This window comes from Acomys minous (assembly GCF_964271855.1).
Source record: "Acomys minous genome assembly, chromosome: 3".
Lineage (NCBI taxonomy): Eukaryota > Metazoa > Chordata > Mammalia > Rodentia > Muridae > Acomys > Acomys minous.
The window spans coordinates 83,974,317-83,993,578 of NC_140485.1; positions in this window are offsets into that span (position 1 = coordinate 83,974,317).

Below are 19,262 nucleotides of genomic sequence, written 5' to 3' on the forward strand. Positions count from 1 at the left end.
GGGTGTTGTTGTTGTTGTTGTTGTTCTGTTTTGGTTTTTGTCAACCTAACACACACTATGGAGTCATCTGAGAAGAGAGAACCTCAGTGGAGAAAATGCCCCTATTAGTTTGGCCTGTAGGCCAGCCTGTGAGGTGTTCCTTGATTGGTAGTTACTGCTGAACAGCCTAGCCCAGGGTGGGCAGTGCCACTCCTGCAAAGGTGGTATATAAGAAAATAAATGGGAAAAAAGAAAAGAAAAGAAATGGGAGGTGTGGAGAGATGACTGCTTTTCCAGAGGTCCTCAGTTTAATTTCCACCCATCCGGTGGCTCACAACCATCTGTAACTGGATCTGATGCCCCCCCTTTTTTTTTAAATACGTATTTATTTATTATGTATACAGTGCGCTGCATGGCCAGAAGAGGGCCCAAGATCTCACTGTAGATGGTTGTGAGCCATCATGTGGTTTCTGGGAATTGAACTTAGGACCTTTGGAAGAGCAGGCAGTGCTCTTAACCTCTAAGCCATCTCTCCAGCCCTGATACCCTCTTCTGTCATGCAGGCGAACATGCAAATAGTTCACTCATAAATCATTTAAAAGAAAAAAAAGAAGAAGAAGCCAGGCAGGCTGTGCTCGTGCACACCTTTAATCCCAGCACTCAGACTAGTATTTTTGGGGCCAAACTGGTCTACAGAGTGAGTTCCGGGACAGCCAGGGCCTGTAGGGTCTGGAGCCAGCCAATGAGCAGTGTCCTCCATGGGTGGCTGTAGTTCCTGCTTAGACTTCCCATCTTGGCCTCCCGTCATGGTGGATGATAAAACTGTAAACTGAAGTAAAGCCTTTTCTCCCATGTTGCTTTGGCCATGGTGTTTATCACAGCAATAGAAAGCAAACTAAGATTCCAAGCCTTGTGTCCTTCCCAAAGCATCATCCGGTCTCAGAGCCTCAGTTTCACAGTTGAAGAGACAGTGGCCCAGAGTAGGACAGAGCCTGTCACCAACGACAAGTTCTTGGCCTCTCGCTATCCCCTCCACTCTCCATCACTGGCCCCACGCCTTGGGCACTCTGAGCTTTACTCCCAGAAGCCTACTAATCCTCTAGAGGCAGAAGGGCTTCCTCCCCACTAGACTAAGCTCTCAGGTTCCTGTTTGCTCTCTGGCAACAGCTGGGAAAGATGGTCTTACCTTGAGCAAACAGTGTGAGAAAGCACAAGGAAACTTCTAGAAGGCAGGGCCCAGCAGGGCTGACAGACTCCTAGGCCTGCTGCGGCCCCTTCCCAGGCCCTCCAAGTCTCCCCAAGCATTTCACAGGAAGGATCCTTGGAGCTCTGTCAGCCCAGTGCTCACAGTTGAAAGAGCTTCAGGAAGGGTGGGGACCTCATGGAACAGTGATGCTCTGTTATCACCAAGCATCCATGGTGCGTTGGCTCTGCAAGCAACTTCAGTTCTCTCCATGACCCTGCAGGGCAGAGTGGAGTGATGTCACATGCAGGCCTGACAGGTTGGGGTGGCATTAATATGTACAATTCCAAAATATATGTATAGTCTGGTTTGGTGGCACACACCTCTGATCCCAGCACTCAGGGAGGCAGAGGCAGGCGGATCTTTGTGAGTTTGAGGCCAGCCTGGTCTACAAAGCAAGTCCAGGACAGCCAAGGCTACACAAAGAAACCCTGTCTCTAAAAACAACAACATTATTATTATCATTGTGTGTGTGTGTATATGCTGGGCGCCTTTACGGAGTCAGTTCTTTTTGGCCCTTTCCTGGGTTACAGGATTAAATGCAGGTTTCAGACTTGGGCAGCGAGTGCCTTTATCTTTTCAGGCATCTTACTGACCCCAAGTACAGTTTTTATGTCCCATTACAATTACATTATTTCTTTTGGATGAGGAGATGAGTCAGTAGGTGAAATTCTTGCTATGCCAGTATAAGAACCTAAGTGTGGTCCCCAGAACCCATGTAAAAGAGCTGGCAAGAGGGCTGGAGACATGGCTTAGTGGCTAGGACCACTGGCTGCTCGTATCTAAGACCTGGGTTCAGCTGGGCATGATGGCGCACACCTATAATCCCAGCACTTGGGGAGGCAGAGGCAGGGGGATCTCTGTGAGTTCGAGGCCAGCCTGGTCTACAAAAAGAGCCCAGGGCATCCAGGGCTACACAGAGAGACCCTGCCTCAGGGAAACAAAAAATAAAAAGACCTACATTCAGTTTCCAAGACCCATATGGTGGCTCCCAACTCTCTGTAACTCTAGTTGCATGGGATCCAAAGCCCTTGTCTGCCTTCCGTGTGGTACCCAGACACATAGGCAGCCAAACACATATACAGTGGGCAACAACAACAATAATAAAGCCAGGAAGGAGAGTGCACGCTTGCAATCCCAGTACATGATGAGGAGGCAGAACAAGAAGGACCCTGGGCTCACCTGTCAGGCGGTCTAGTTTAATTAGTCTTAAATAACAAGGTTGGGCTTGGAGAGAGACCTCAGTGGATGTTTGCTTACAGTGGAAGTGGTACCCTGACTTGGGGTCCCCAGAGCACACCTAAAAGCTGGACACACAGCATCTATCTGTAATCCCATGATGCCCAGTGGGGAATGGAAGCTGTCAGCAGGATAATTGCCTGAAGCTCTCCAGCTAACTAGCCTGGCATTGTGCACTAGTGAACAAAAAGACACCCTGTCTCAAACAAGGCATGAGGCTATCCTCTGACAGGCTAACACACATACAGTCACACACATTATACATTCATTATACATACACAATACACACATTATATATTCATATCATACACTATGCATACACAATACATACATTATACACATACACAACATGTACACAACACACACAATACATACATTATACACAAACACAAATGCGCACAAAAAAGTAAGAGATTAAGGAAGATCTCCAACATTGACCTCTGGGTTACAAAAACACATGCATACATACACACACGCATAATCACACACATACACCATGTATACATACAAAAATTCATTCAATTTAAAGCAGGGACTGGTTTAATCCCATGGGACACCTGGGAAATGGAGGTACATGAATATTTGTTAGAGACCGGCCTGGTTTGCATAGCGAGTTCCAGGCTATCCAGGGCTACATAATGAGCTCTTGTCTCAAAAAAATTTAAAAATAAAAAAGGAGTTATTGTGAACACGGAGCCACTGTAGCCCTATGGGAGACAGCCCCGCAGTGAGACTGGTCTTCAGGGGACTTCCCTGAGCAGTGTGAAGTGTGGATATCTGCCTAGCCTCTTCCTGCAAGTTTCCTAAGTACTCTTAGCGAGGAGGCTTGGCCACTTAAGTCCTTTCTCCTATGCTGTAGTGCAGGGGATGGAGTGGCTGCACAGCCAGTAGAGCAAACCTCTCCTTGCTTTAGGATGGGCCTAAATTCATAAACAAAGGGAATCATTTGTTGTTGTTGTTGTTATTTAAATTGTACATGTATTTATTAAAGATTTATTACATATACAGTGTTCTGCCGATGTGTACACCTGCACACCAGAAGAGGGCATCAGACCTCATGGTAGATGGTTATTAGCCAGCATATGGTTGCTGGGAATTGAACGCAGGACCTCTGGAAGAGCAGACAGTGCTCTTAACAGCTGAGCCATCTCTTCAGCCCTAGATTTATTTATTATTCATACAGTATTCTGCCTGCATTGAGCCAGCACACCAGAAGAGGGCACCAGATCTCACTATAGATAGTTGTGAGCCACCATCATGTGGCTGCTGGGAATTGAATTCAGGACCTTTAGAAGAAGAATGCTCTTAACCTCTGAGCCACCTCTCCAGCCCCCTGTGGTGTTTTTTGGTGCTGTGCCATCTCACCCCAGGGAAACACAGTGGTGGGGAGGGGACAAAAATGGAGTGGGGGAGAAGGGACTGAGGGAGAGTCTTAGTCCTACTTCCTGTTCACCTCAAAGAAGCCTAGCGTGTAACTCTTAACAGCTGCAGTAAGCCAGCATTCCCTGGGCTGAAAGTAAATCTGCCTTCCTCCCCCACCTCTTATGGGAGCTGGGGAAGGGGAGGATGGTGGAGGAATGTTTGGGGTTTGGGACCCAACAGTGCTCACCCATGACTGGCAACAAATTCTACATTGTCAGATTTAACTCTAATCTGTTTGGGAACTGCTTTATTGAGGATTGGGATGCTTCCTTTAAAATGCTGGATGTAACAGCAGGCAAGCGTCACCAGGTAAACAGTGAGAAGAACAACAAAAGCCCTTTCCCAGAAGCCCTCTTTCCCGCCCCCCCCCCCCCCCCGTGGGAGGACCACTGTCTAGGGATGGTGGCCCTGGGAGGGCAGCCCAGTGTTTCTGAAACTCCAGGCCTGATGAAAAAAATGGACCACGTTGGGGCATTTGATTCCCTTAGACGTTAGGGGCTGTGTTTTCACTTCTCTGGGTTTTCACGTACTGTGGTGAGAAGACACTGGACTCAGTTCTGAGTGTGTTAGTCTCGTTCTGGAGCTGCACGGGCCTGGCTAGTGCCGTCAGGGAAGCTTTGGATGAACCCCAGCTCAGTCACTGGCTAATGTGCAACCCCGGCAAGCCACAATCCATCAGGACATCTAGCTTTGTGTCTAGAAGGAAGGAATGGCTCCGGCAGACTCCGGCATCCCTTTAAAGTCACATCTGAAGTATTAAGACAAAATGTCTCTTGTCTGCCCCAAAATGCTTGTTTTGTTTAGTTGAGACAGGCTCTCATTATGTAGCCCAGCCTGACCTGGAAATCACTTTGCAGAGCAGGCTGGGCTTGCCTTGCAGCAATCTGCTCTCCCCTGCCTTCAGCTTCTTGGTTTTGTTGTCTGGTGTCTGTGTATTGCGTGTACTTGAGGATGTCTGGATGAGCATAGCCAGAGACCAGAGATGCAAAGCTGGAACCCTCCTCTGCCGCCCTCAGCCTCATCCCCTTGGGACAGGTACCTCAGTGAAACTGAAGCTCTCCAGTGAGCTCTCAGGATCCACCTGCCTCTTTTCCCCAATACAGGGGTTAAAGGCATGTATGACCATGTCTTACCCTTTCTGTGGCTGCTGGGTATTTGAACTCAGGTCCTCATGTTTGTACAGCAAGAGCATTTATAAACTAAATCATTATCACAGGTTCTTGGATTATTGCTTTTAAATTAATTTTATTTTTATTATTTTATTTTTTGAGAAAAGATCTCACTGTATAGCCCAGGCTGGCTTGGAACTGAGTAGGTAAACCAAACTGGTCTCAAACACAGATATCTGTGTGCTTCCAGGGTACTGGGATTAAAGGTGTGTGCCAGGAAACTGTGCAAATTGAATTTATTTGTTTAACACAGAAAAACTTAAAAAGTGTACATATTAACACTACCTCAAACCTGTCAGGCCTGCATGTGACATCACTCCACTCTGCCCTGCAGGGTCATGGAGAGAACTGAAGTTGCTTGCAGAGCCAACGCACCAAGAGCATCACTGTTCCATGAGGTCCCCACCCTTCCTGAAGCTCTTTCAACTGTGAGCACTGGGCTGACAGAGCTCCAAGGATCCTTCCTGTGAAATGCTTGGGGAGACTTGGAGGGCCTGGGAAGGGGCCGCAGCAGGCCTGGGAGTCTGTCAGCCCTGCTGGGCCCTGCCTTCTAGAAGTTTCCTTGTGCTTTCTCACACTGTTTGCTCAAGGTGAGACCATCTTTCCCAGCTGTTGCCAGAGAGCAAACAGGAACCTGAGAGCTTAGTCTAGTGAGGAAGAAGCCCTCCTACTTCTAGAGGATTAGTAGGCTTCTGGGAGTAAAGCTCAGAGTGCCCAAGGCGTGAGGCCAGTGATGGAGAGTGGAGGGGACAGCGAGAGGCCAAGAACTTGTTGTTGGTGACAGGCTCTGTTCTACTCTGAGTCGCTGTCTCCTCTTTAATTGTGAAACCAGATGATCTTTTGGGATCTTAGAACTACTTAGAACTGACTTGGTGTTCTCATCTATCCGAAAGTACAGAGCTAAGGAAATGGCTCCATGGTAAAGTGTGTACTCTGTAAGCATGAGGGACCGGGGCTGGGGTCCCCAACCCCCATGTGGGGAGGTCTGTGTGTGGCAGTGGTTGCCTGGAACCCCAATGCTGGTCTCGTAAAGATGGGTGGTTCCTCCGCTGACCAGCCAGTCTGGCAAAGCAGTGCCCTCTAGGGCCGGGAAGAACCCCTATCTCAAACAGGACGTGGAGCGTGTCTGCCATGGTGGTGCAGGTCTTCCATCCCAGTACGTGGGATGCAGATGCAGGCAGATCTCTGGGAGTTTCCGGTCATTCTTGTCTACGTAAGTTCAGTGCTGGGCTACCCAGGGCTACCCAGTGAGACACTGTCTCCAAAGTTAGATGGAGAATGATAGAGTAACAGCTCAGCCTCCACATGCACACAGGCGGCTTGAGAGCTTGCACTGGTGCTCACACAGCTGCGTGTGCACACATATACATGCTCTCTCACACACACACATCACACATACTCTTACACACAGACACAAATCAATATGAATTAAGTCCTTACTCCCATTTTTCTTTTCTTTTTTGGGGTGAGGGGGAGTAGGGAGCTTGTTTTTTTGGTTTTGTTTGTTTGTTTGTTTGTTTTGTGTTTTTTTTTTCCGAGACAAGGTTTCTCTGTGTAGCCTTGACTGTCCTGGACTCACTTTGTAGACCAGGCTGGCCTCGAACTCACAGCGATCCGCCTGCCTCTGCCTCCCGAGTGCTGGGATTAAAGGTGTGCGCCACCACGCCCGGCGGGAGCGTGATTTTTTTTGAGACATGGTTTCTCTGTGTAACAGCAACAGCTCTGGCTATTTTGGAACTTGCATTATAGAGCAGGTTGGCCTCGAACTCACAGAGATCCATCTGTCTCTGCCTCCCTGAGTGCTGAGATTAAAGACATGGGCCACCCTGCCTGGTTTCTGTTCTTTTTTGTTTGTTTGTTTGTTGTTTTGTTTTGTTTTCTCTGTCCTGGACTCATTTTGTAGACCAGCCTACCCTCAAACTCACAGTGATCCACCTGCCTCTGCCTCCCAAATTCTGGGATTAAAGGTTGTGCCACCACGCCCAGCTCTCTACTCTCATTTTTAAAGGGTAAGAAAGAGTTTAGAAGATTATAAATTTCAAGACAGACTGAGCTACAGAATGAGACTGTCTCAGAGAGAGAGAGAGAGAGAGAGAGAGAGAGAGAGAGAGAGAGAGAGAGAGAATAAGCAAACCACTTACTGTCTCTTAGTTTACATGGGCCAGGAATTCCAGAGCACAGTGGCTGAGCCATCTTGGCTCAGGGTTTGTGGTAAAGTTGCACTCAGATATTGGCTGGGGCTGCAGTTACCCGAAGGCTTAGCCAGTGCCACAGGCTCCCTGTCAAAGGCCTCCAGCTGGTAAGTGGGCCGCGTGGTTGACAGAGACCATGGCTCCTCCTCGTAGAGTCACTCAGGAGTCTTTGCAACATAGGCCAACTTCCGGAAAGTACCTGGCTCTAGCTGTCTAGACAAAACTGACACATCATTTTTGTGACCAGCTTTGGAAGAAACACACTTGCTAGTGTTTCTGGTAGCCCCTGCTAGCCCTAGTCAATGGGAAAGGAGACACCAGCTCACAGATACAAGGTGGTAAGGATCGTATGGTTCGGCTTAGAACATGGCTCCTCCAGTAAAAATTCACCTGTTCTTTCTCTTCTATGTGTACAGATAGTTCTATGAATTTTCACACATGTAGGTTTTCATAACCAACACCACAAACAGGATGCAAAGCAGCTTTGTCACCTGAAAAAAAACCAAAACAAACAAACAAACAAAAAACCAACCTTGCATTTCTCTTGGTTGGGCAAACACAGAACCCATCTCTAAGGTTTCACTTTTCACATAAACTCCACCCTATATGTAGTAACCCTTTGAATAATTCTTCTTCCTCCTCCTCCTCCTCTTCTTATTCTAATTCTTCTTCTTCTTCTTTCTTCTATCTTTTGAACATTTGCCTGCATCTGTGAGCTGTGTGCAGTGCCCTTCAAGGCCAGAAGAGGGCATCAGATCCTCCCGGAGCTGGAGCTACGGAGTTGTGAGTCCACCAAGTGGGTTCTGGGTACCAAACCCGGGTCCTCTGCCCAAACTACAACTGTTCAAATCTGCTGCGCCACCACTGCAGCCCAAAGCCCTTTTACCCAGGAAGCCTTTGCGATTCACCAAAGCTATCAAGCGTACTAATAGTTCATTCCCTCCACCCTCTTTTTTTGGGGGGGCAGGATCTCACTATGTAGCTCTGGCTGGCCTTGAACTCACAGAGATCCACCTCCGTCTGCCTCCTGATGTGGTAAGATTAAAAGCACGCATCACTACATCACCAGTTCATTCCTTTTCTTTTCTTTTCTTTTCTTTTTTTTTTAAGATTTCTTTATTCGATATACAGTATTCTGCCTGCATGTTACACCTGCAGGCCAGAAGAGAGCACCAGATTTAATTGTAGATGGTTGTGAACCATTATGTGGTTGCTGGGAATTGAACTCAGGCCCTTCAGAAGAGCTGGCAGTGCTCTTAACCTCTGAGCCATCTCTCCAGCCCTTTTTTTTTTGTTTTTTTTTTTTTTTTGGTTTTTTGGTTTATATTATTTTTTTTAGCTCGAGCATCATATGTCCCAGTTTGGCCTTAACTTCATTATGTTGCAAAGGATGACCTTGAACTTCTGATCCTCCACATGACACTGCTAGGACTGATCCTCCTGCCTCCGCATGACACTGCTAGGATTATAGCTGTAGCTACCACGTCCAGTTTATGTGGTGCTGGGGATGAATTTAAGGCTTAGCACGTGTAAGGTAAGCACTCTATGGATTGAGCTAAAGCCCTAGCTCCAGGAGAAATCTCAATAACAATATACAAGTTTGGGGTTATTGAAGCAATCCCTGGAAGGGGACCATTGGTTCCAAGCCCGTGTCTCCTCATGCTCGCCTCCTGGCCATATGTGCAGTTTTACTCAACCGTGAGGTCCTGCCATGATGCGTTCCCTCAGCGCAGGGTCTAAAAGCAATAGATCCAGCCAATTACGGACTGGGACTTCTACACTGTGAGCCCAAACAATCCTTTTTGTCTATATAAATTGATCTGTCTTAGGTATCAGTTACAGTAATGGAATGCTGCCCTTTAGCACTGTAGCAAGTCTGGAGTGAAGGAGGCCTCGCTGGCCAGTGTGAGAGAGACGGCCATGGAGGTCAGCAGCTCGGCAAGCTTGAGAGGTAGATGCTGAGCTCCGGTTTCTTTCTTTCTTTCTTTCTTTCTTTCTTTCTTTCTTTCTTTCTTTTTTCTCTCTCTTTCTTTCTTTCTTTCTTTGGTTTTTTGAGACAAGGTTTCTCTGTGTAGCCTTGGCTGTCCTGGACTCACTTTGTAGACCAGGCTGGCCTCGAACAACTCACAGCAATCCACCTGCCTCTGCCTCCTGAGTGCTGAATTAAAGGCTGAGCATCTAGCTCAGTTGGCAAAGTGCCTGCCTGCCTCACAAGCATGAGAACCTGAGTTCAGATCTTAGAACCCACGAGAAAGATGGGTAAAGGCACCTGCCAGCAAGTCTGAGCTTGATTCCCAGGACCCACTTGGTAGAAGGAAAGAACTGATGTGTCCAAGTTGCCCTCTGACCTCTACGTATACCACTGTAGGCACACACCTCCCCCTCGCCACATGCATATACATACACAGACAAAATAACTAAATATGATTTTTTTTTTTTTTGGTTTTTTTGAGACAGTGTTTCTCTCTCTGTAGCCTTGGCTGTCCTGGACTCACCTTGTAGCCCAGGCTGGCCTCCAGCTCACAGGGATCCATCTGCCTCTGCCTCCCGAGTGCTGGGATTAAAGGCATGAGCCACCATGCTGGGCAGTAAATATGATTTTTAAAAGCTAAAAAGTTGGGCATAGCAGTTCATATCTGTAACCCCAGGGGCCATGGGGGAGGGGAGAGGAGGGGATAAGTAGGATCCTTGCAGCTCCATCTAGACAAACTGATGAACCTCAGGTTGAGTAAGAGATTTTGTCTCCCTAAACTTGTTGAGTCATACCGGGCGTGGTGGCGCACGCCTTTAATCCCAGCACTCGAGAGGCAGAGGCAGGTGGATCACTGTGAGTTCGAGGCCAGCCTGGTCTACAAAGCGAGTCCAGGACAGCCAAGGCTACACAGAGAAACCCTGTCTCAAAAAATTTAAAAAAAAAAATTGTTGAGTCATTGAGCAAAGACACCTAATGTCTATCTTGGTCCTCCACATGCTCTCTCTCTCTCTCTCTCTCTCTCTCTCTCTCACACACACACACACACACACACACACACACACACACACACACACACATACATACACACACACATGTACACAAAAGGACAAGTGATATTTTCCACAAGTGTATGAAGAGGGGAATCCCCCACCTCCACATGTGAGACAGGATGTGGGGGTACAAGGAAGTGGTAAGAGCTTGTCAGGGAGAGCCAGGTGTTGTGGCGCATGCTTTTAATCCCAGCACTTGGGAGGCAGAGGCAGGTGGATCTTTGTGAGTTCGAGGCCAGCCTGGTATACAAGTGAGTCCAGGACAGCCAAGGCTACACAGAGAAGCTTTGTCTCAAAAAAAAAAAAAAAAAAAAAAAAAAAAAAAAAAAAAAAGCTTGCCAGGGAAAGGTAATGTTTGTGGGGCAGGACAGGGGCGTGTGTTTACAGCCACCCAGCTTCTCCTGGGCCAGGGGAGTTATGACAGTGGTCACCTTATTTCCTAAGAGTTTGTGGTCACGACTGCAGACGTAGGTGTGACAAAGCCCTAGCTGCATGCCTGTTTTGGACCACATGCTTTGTCTATAAATACACAACCCAGTCCATCTCAGGGAAGGCCAGTCAATCGCCTGAGGGCCAGGGATCTGGAATCAACCTTGCTGGTGCTCCTAGCTCTGTTTTTCATTTTGTTTCGATTTTTTTTTGGGGGGGGGCATTTTTTGTTTTTTATTTGGTCAGTTTGTAGTCAAAATGTTGACCAGATTTGCATCAGCTGGAAAACCTGACTGGGCCTGGGAGATCTACCTTCAGGATGTCTGTTGGCTGGAAGTCTCAGTTCTACACAGGCTTTTGGTGAGAAACCTCAGTTAGGCTCTCGACGGGGCTGTTCCCGATTATGACAGCTAGCCTTTGCCACGTCAGGGGGTCTGAGAGACAAGACACCAACGTGGAAGCTGAAATATCTTTCATAACCAAATCTCACGAATGGCTCATAACTACATTTCCTGGTTCAGTGTAGAGGAGAGGACCACGCAAGGGTTTATTGCATACAAGGTGGAGGAGACCACTGAGCACCAATCATGGAGGCTGGCTACCACATTCAAGTCACTTTGTAAATTTAAGTAGCTCACTGAGGCACTCATAGTTACCTTTTTTCTGCATGTGTATGACATGCATATGTGTGCATGTTTGCGGATATGCAGTCACGGGTGTGCAGTTGTGTGGAGGCCTGGAATTTACTCGGGTATCTTCCTCAATCACTTTTCCCATTATGTATCGATGCGGGGGTTTCTTGCCTAACTTAGCGGTCACCAGTTAGGCTGGTCCACCTAGCCAGCTTGTTCTGGCTTCTCATCTCCATCTCCCGACACTGAGATGATAGATTTGCAGTCATGGCTGCCAGCTTTTACGTGAGTACTGGGAGCCAAAAGCAGCACGTGGCTTTCCCGCTGAGCCTCCTCTGTAGCCTTCCACCTTAGTTTCTGAGGCAGTCTCTCGGGGAATGGGCAGCTTACTGACTAGACTAGACTAGACTAGCTGGCCAGAAATCCTCCTGCCACTGCCTCAGCTCTGGATTTCAGGCAGACACTGCTATGCCTGACTGAGCATCTGAACTCGTCTTAAGTTTTTGCAGCAAGCACGCCACCAATTAAACCATCTCTCCAGTACTGGGATAAAAAAAAGAAGAAGAAAAGAAAGAGAGGGAGAGAAAGATGGAGGAGAGAGAGAAAGAAGGAGAGGGAGAGAGAATATGAGAGAAAGAGAAAGAAAGAAAGAAAGAAAGAAAGAAAGAAAGGAAACTGCCACAGAAACAGACCTTCAAAATCCATTTTAAGCTGAGAGTGGTAGCGCACGCCTTTTACCCCAGCACTCAGGGAGGCGGAGGGAGGTGGATCTGTGAGTTCGAGGCCAGCCTGGTCTACAAAATAAATCAGGACAGCCAATGCTACACAGAGAAACCATGTCTCAGAACCAAAACCAAACCAAACCAAACAAACAAACCCAAAAAAGTGAAATAAAAAGCCCGTTTGAGCATGGTGGTGCACGCCTTTAATCCCAGCACTCGGGAGGCAGAGGCAGGCGGATCGCTGTGAGTTCGTTCACCCAGCCTGGTCTACAAAGCAAGTCCAGGACAGCCAAGGCTACACAGAGAAACCCTATCTTGAAAAACCAAAAAACAAAACAAAAAAGGTCCGTTTGAAGTCCAGGTGTGGTAGTGTATTCCTATAATCCCAGCAGAGACAGGCAGATCTCTCTGTATTCAAGACCAGCCTGATCTAGTTGTTGAGTTTCAGAACAGCCTGGGCTCTGTAGAGTGAACTTGTCTCAAAACAAAGCAGAATCCATTTAAAGTAGAGGTTTTCAACCTGTGGATCGTGACCATGTGACCACGTGACCACGTTGGGGGGTTGACCAACCTTTTCACAGGGGTCTCCTAACATCATCAGAAAGCACAGTTGTTTACAGTACAATTCATAACAGTAGCAAAATTATAGTTATGAAGTAGCAACAAAATAATTTTATGGTCGGTGGGTCACTACAACATGAGGAACTCTATTAAAGGGTCATAGCATTAGGAAGGTTAGGAAAATAAAGAATTAGGTGGATAAAACCCGAAGGCTGCTTTTTCTGGGACACAGCTCAGGCGCATGCTCCCCCTGGCTGCTGAGCCCTGCACTGAACTCCTTACCAATTCTCCTGGAGCTCAAATATCACAGGGAAACTGAGGCAGTTAGAACTTAGAATTCTCTTTTATTTCAGCACCTGGCACCATGCCCTTAAACAAGTATTTAAATAAGAGGTTTATTTGTTTCCCATGCCTAGTCCTACAAAAGGATTTGAGGAAGCTTGGAGGAATTCACAGAGTAAACTCTAATAAACAAATCAAGAAACAAAGGTGATGGGAAAGGAAAGGTTGAACTTGTAAGTTGAGACCAAAGGGGAAGTTAGTCACTGAAAATCTTCAGCAGAGCTTTGGCAAGTATTTGCCTGCCCATGCCTGAACGGAATTATATGGATCTGAGTTGCTTTTTGAAAAACAATTTTTAAAAGATTTTATTTACTCATTTATTTTATGTATATGTATATTTTATGTATATGTACACCTGCATGCTAGAAAAACAATTTTTGTTTGAGACTTTAATACATATGCGCAATGTGTTTTGCTCGGATCTACTCCCCCTCCCTGCCTTCCAATTCCTCTTTCACCTCTTCCTCCTCACTCCAAATTTCCATGTATTCTTCCCCCCCCCCCCCAAGTCCATGTAGAGCTGCCAGTATGTTTTGAGGTGTAGAACCATCCACTGGAACATGGCCAGCACCACCAGGGGCTGCAGCCCTGAGGGAAGCTGACTCTCATGCCCCAGTAGCTCCTCAGCTGTGCCTGGGAATGTGCTGGCTTCACCCCTACTCATGCTAGAACTCTGGCTGGCTTGATCTTGTGAAGGTCTTATGCAGCTATAGCCCTTGTGGGTTCTTATGAGAAATGTCCCTGTCTCGTCTGGAAAACATTGTTTTTCCAGGCTCCTCTGCAGCCTCTGGCTCTTACAATTCTTCCTGCCCCTGTTCCTCAATGATCCCTGAGCTTTGAGAGGAGAGGGTGTGATGTAGATGTCCCATTTAGGGCTGAGCAGTCCACAGTCTCTCATTCTCTGCATTCTGACTAGTTGTGACTCTGCTACAAAAAGAAGCTTCTTTGATGAGGATTGACAGATGCACTAAACTAAGGGTATAAAGATAGTTTGATTTTATGTCCATTAGGTTCACTTCTAGTGCCTGTGGCCTAGTCACCCATGAGTTCCTGTTCCAGTGGACAGTAATATCCGTGTGTGTGTGTGTGTGTGTGTGTGTGTGTGTGTGTGTGTGTGAGAGAGAGAGAGAGAGAGAGAGAGAGAGAGAGACAGACAGACAGACAGACAGACAGACAGACAGACAAGTCACACTATATACCCTAGCTGACCTGGAATTCACTGTGTAGACCAGTCTGGCCTTGAATTCACAGAGATCCATCTGCCTTGGCCTCCCAAGTGCTAGGATTAAAGATATATACCACCACATCTGGCCTTGATTTCCTCATCTTGAAGCTCGCAATAAAGCCAATTTGAAGGTGATTGATTACTCCCATAACATTTATGCCACTATTGCACCAATGGACACGTCTCTCTGAGCTAGTTTGTTGATGTAGCTTATGGGTTTACAGCTTCACAGCTGACGAAAACTGCTTTTTCTTTTTCTTTTCTCCGCCGCAGCAGCCTGTGTAGCACCTTTGGGCACTAAGAAAGCCGGCCAGTAGAGGTGAAACTTCTCCGTTATTACCAGCTTGGTTTCTCCAGGTCCTGTGACACAAGCATGTAGGATCTTTAGCAATGGATCTTGCTATCAAGTTCTGAATGGTACCAATAGCTGTAGTGCTTAGAAGTACGGGAGTGGAGGTAGGGGTGGGGATGCGGGGTGGATGGGGGTTCATATGGGACCTCCCTGGCCAACAAATCAAGGGCAGGTAATCTACATCTGACACGGGTCTTTTTCCATTCAGTAGCCTTTGGCATCGGGAGCATTCTGCTCACGCCCCAGAGTAGGGTAACGTCACCCAACCTCTTTTACATATATGTATACATACATATATACATATGCATAATTTAGCTTTTAAAACAGAGCTTTAGTGTTTATCCCTTGTGATTCCCTCCTCTGAAACCTTCCCCTTTCTTGCTTCAAACCACTGATGTTTTACTATCCTCACCCCTAAAAAATACTCTGAAAAGTGCTAAATAAGTATTCGATATTTTGGCCCAGAAGGAATTACATATGCGTCTGAGCTGGTTCTTGGACTGCATTTGTTTGTTGTTGCTTGTCTTGTTTTTAGACGGGGTCTCACATGTCCCGGGCCGGCCTCACGTTCTCCAGTCGCTCAGAGGATGGGTTAGAACTGCAGGTCCTTCTGCCTCCACCTCCTGAGAGCTGCAATCAGGGGCCCGTGTCTCCATGCCTGTTTTCACACAGTGCTAGGATTGGACCCCAGGGTTGTGAGCGTTCTAGGGAAGAACTCTGTTGACTGAGCTATGCCTCCAGCTCCCCCTCGCCAGACCTTACCAACCAGCTCTGGCAATCCCTCTCTAACACCTTTTACAAGTAGCTCCTAAGCCTCAGCTTTTACAATTTCAGCAACAGGGAACAAAGACCAGGTGATTCCAACTGCTTGAAAGGATCCCAGAATGGTAAAGGCAGGAGATGAGAATTAAGGCCGACAGATTTGGTGGGGAAAGTAGACACTTCCTGCTTTGTCAGGGTACACTGCTTTTTCCAGACACTTGCTGTCATGAGAGGACCTGGGGCCAATGTGACCAGGGTTAGGGATTTTGTTTTATTTTGTTTTTCTTTTCTTTTTTTTTTTTTTAAGATTTATTTATTTATTATGTATACAATGTTGTGTCTGCATGTACAACTGCAGGTTATAAACTGCAAGTTATAAACCACCATGCGGTTGCTGGGAATTGAACTCGGGACCTCTGGAATAGCAGTCAGTGCTCTTAACCTCTGAGCCATCTCTCCGGGATGGCCCAGGATTTTGTTTTTCTGTGTTTAAGTACATGTTAGCATGTGCACATGGATGCAGGTGCCCATGGTGACCAGAAGAAGGCATTAGATCCGCTGGAGCTGGAGTTACAGGCAGTCTCAAGCCTCCCAGTGAGTGCTGGGAGCCAAACTTGGGTCCTCTCCCAGAGCTGTATGTGTTCTTAACTGCTGAGCCATCCCTCCAACCTGTGGATTTGGATTTTCTTTTCTTTCTTTCTTTTTTTAAAATATATTTTATTAATTTATTCCTATTACATCTAAATTGTTATGTAGATTTGGATTTTCATTTTTTCTTTTTTTAAGAAATACTTTACTTATATCAGTGTTTTGCCCATACATATATACATGTAGCATTTGTGCTTTGCGCTCTCAGAAGTTAGAAGAGGGCACCAGATCCTCTGAAACTGTAGTTATGGATGGTTATGAGTCACCATGTTAGGTGCTGAGCACCCAACCCAGGCAGCTCGTTTATAAAAACTACAAGTTCTCTTAACCTCTGAGCTGTCTGTCTTGCCTCAAGCATTCTTTTATGTGTATGAGTGCTTGGCCTGAATGTGTGTCTGCAGACGCTTGGTACCTGCAAAGGGCAGAGGAGGTCATTAAAGAGGACATCTGGTCCCCAGGAAGTAGAATGCAGAGGGTTGTGGACCACTGGAAGAGTAGCCACTATCCTTAACACCTGAGCTGTCTTTCTAGTCCAGGTTATTTATTTATTTATTTATTTACTATTTATTTATTCAAAGACAGGGTCTCTCTATTAGGTAACGCTGGCTTTCCTGGAACTCACTTTGTGGACGAGGCTGGGCTCAGACTCAGAGAGCTTCACCTGCCTCCGCCTCCTGAGTGCTGGAGTTACGTGTGCGCGTGTCACTCTGCTCTGCATCATAGTCTTTTCCTGGCATCTCAGTTCACCTCTCCATCCCCTCCCTGCTTAAGGCTGAAGTCAGGACGGGGATGTAGCTCCGCTGGTACAATGTTTACCTAGTACGCATGCAGCGATGGGGTCAAGGCTCTGGCGTTGCATTAATGCCAGGCATAGTGGTACATGGATGTAACCCCAGCTTTTGGGAGGTGAGGGCAGGTAGATCAAGAGTTTAAAGTCTTTTTTTTTTTTTTTTTTTTTTTTTTTTTTTTTGCTGCATAGAGAGTTCCAGACTAGCCTGGGCTAGAAGAGACCTTGCCACAGAAAGAAAGGAAAAGTTGGAAAAAGGAAGGATGTGGGGCCAGGGAGCCATGTGATTGGATGGTGGGGAGGTGGGAGCAAGAGTTGGGTCAAGAAGTATCCAACTCTTGGAGATCTCATCCTGAGATTGGCAGGAGTAGGGCCACTCCCTCGCTGCAAGGGACCTGCTAACCCTAACCCTGAGCCTGTAGCCCTGTGCTCCCATCCTTGCCCTCCTCAGCAGGTTCCTAGCCTGGCAGTCAGCTTAAACTTCCTTACTGGAATTCCTTCTTATGCAAATGAGGCATCCTCAGGCCCCTGTTATGTCTCAGACAAGTCTGTTTCTTGTGGCGTTCAGCTTTGACCGAGGTCCTGCCCTGTGCTCACCTGCACCAGTTAAACTTCACTCCCTCCAGTTCACACACAATGGACCTGGGTACCCCAAGGGGGAAGCAGACACAGGATAGCAGAAGGAGGGAGGCATAGGGGGGGAGGCCTCTCCCTCTCAAATGGCCTCCCATAACTGAGTGTTATGCACTGTCTGTGCCAGTCTCCCGTGGTGGCCATCAGGGGTGGAAGCTTTCCACTCTCCACCCTTTACTATGCTAATATTGTGCTTAAAAAAAAAAAAAAAGAGCTAGCTCTGAGAAGAAATAAATAATAACTTTTTCTTTTTTTTTTTCTGGAGGTTTGCTATGTCATCCAAGCTGTCTCTCTTCTTGTTTCTGTGACCAGCTGCCTGAGAAAAAGTGAAAGGAAGAGTTAGTTCTTTCTGCCTCAAGGTTTAAAGGGATACAATGTATCCTGGTGGGAAAGTGTGGTAGCAGGAGCAGGAAGGGGCGGGTCTCACTGCATCTGCAGCCAGCAGAAACCAATGCAGCCCCTCGGTTTGCTATCAACAGTTTAGGACATTCCTGAGCCTCAGGTCTTCCCCACCCAATCAAATCTTTCTGGAAAGACCCTGCTAGTCATTCCCAGAGGTAAGATCCCATGATGATTCTGAGGGAGTAGGGTTGACAAGGAAATTTTTTTTTTTTGTTTTTTGTTTTTTGTTTTTCGAGACAGGGTTTCTCTGTGTAGCCTTGGCTGTCCTGGACTCGCTTTGTAGACCAGGCTGGCCTCGAACTCGCAGTGATCTGCCTGCCTCTGCCTCCCAAGTACTAGGATTAAAGGCGTGCACCACCACGGCCAGCATAGAAACTGCTTTTCTAATTGTGTGTGAGGGAGGGTCTGTGGTTTATGAGCACATATATGCGTCGGTGCACATGCTTGTGCGTGTCCATATGGGGAAGGGGGAGGAGGATATCGCGCATTCTGTATCATTCTCTGCCCAAATCCTTTGAAGCAATCCTGTCTCTGCTCCCCACAGTGCTGGGGTTACAGGCTGTGGGAGAAATGTCTTGAGTGGATTAACAACTGTTAATAAAGCGCTGTTTAGCCAATCAGCTGTGCAGAAGGACAGGAAGTGGGAGGTGAGATTTCCTTAAGGGGAGAGGAGCCGAGAGTTGAGAGTTGACAGTGGACAGTTGAGGGAGAGCGGGAGGAGAGAAGCAACCAAGGATCAGATTGCTTGGGATGTATGTAGGTTATGAGGATTAGAGTAGTTTATTTTAGTTTATTGTTTAAAAAGTAGCAGTTTGGATTCTGCCCGGTGTAGTGCTTGCAGCTTTGAGTTACGTTTCAGTCTCTTTGTGTCAGTTACTGGCTTCCTAGGCAGAACAGATACATTTTATTGTAACACCAGGCTATCTCAAAACCCTTCCAGGGTTGGCTGGTACATACGTGGGTGCTGGGATCCAATTCAAAGTCGTCATGGCTGCAAGGTGGACACTCTTAACCACTGAGCAGTCTCTCCGGGCTCCCATGGTTTCTGTTTTTGACATTTATTTATTACGTATGCGTGCATGTGTTTGGTAGCACATGTGCCATGGCATGCATGGGGAGGTAAGAGGACAACTTTTGGGAGTTGTGACCTTCCTCCATGTAGGTCCTGAGGATCGAACTCAGGTCATCAGTCTTGGCAGCAAACATCCCCACCTGATGAACCCATCGTCCTGGCCTGGGCACGTGCTGCTTCTTGTTTTCTATTTGACAGAAGGTCTTACTATGTAGCCTCGGTTGGCTTTGACCTCACAGAGACCCACCTGCCGTGCCACTTGAGTGCTGGCATTAAACCTTCTAATTTATGGTTTTAATAGGTATCCTTGTGTGCTGCTATAGGCTAGATACAGTGCTACAGAAGATACACATAAAAAAAAAAAAAAAGACAAAATCCAGGCCTGGGACCTATGTCCAAGCCCTGGGTTGGTTGCCTGGGGATCTGT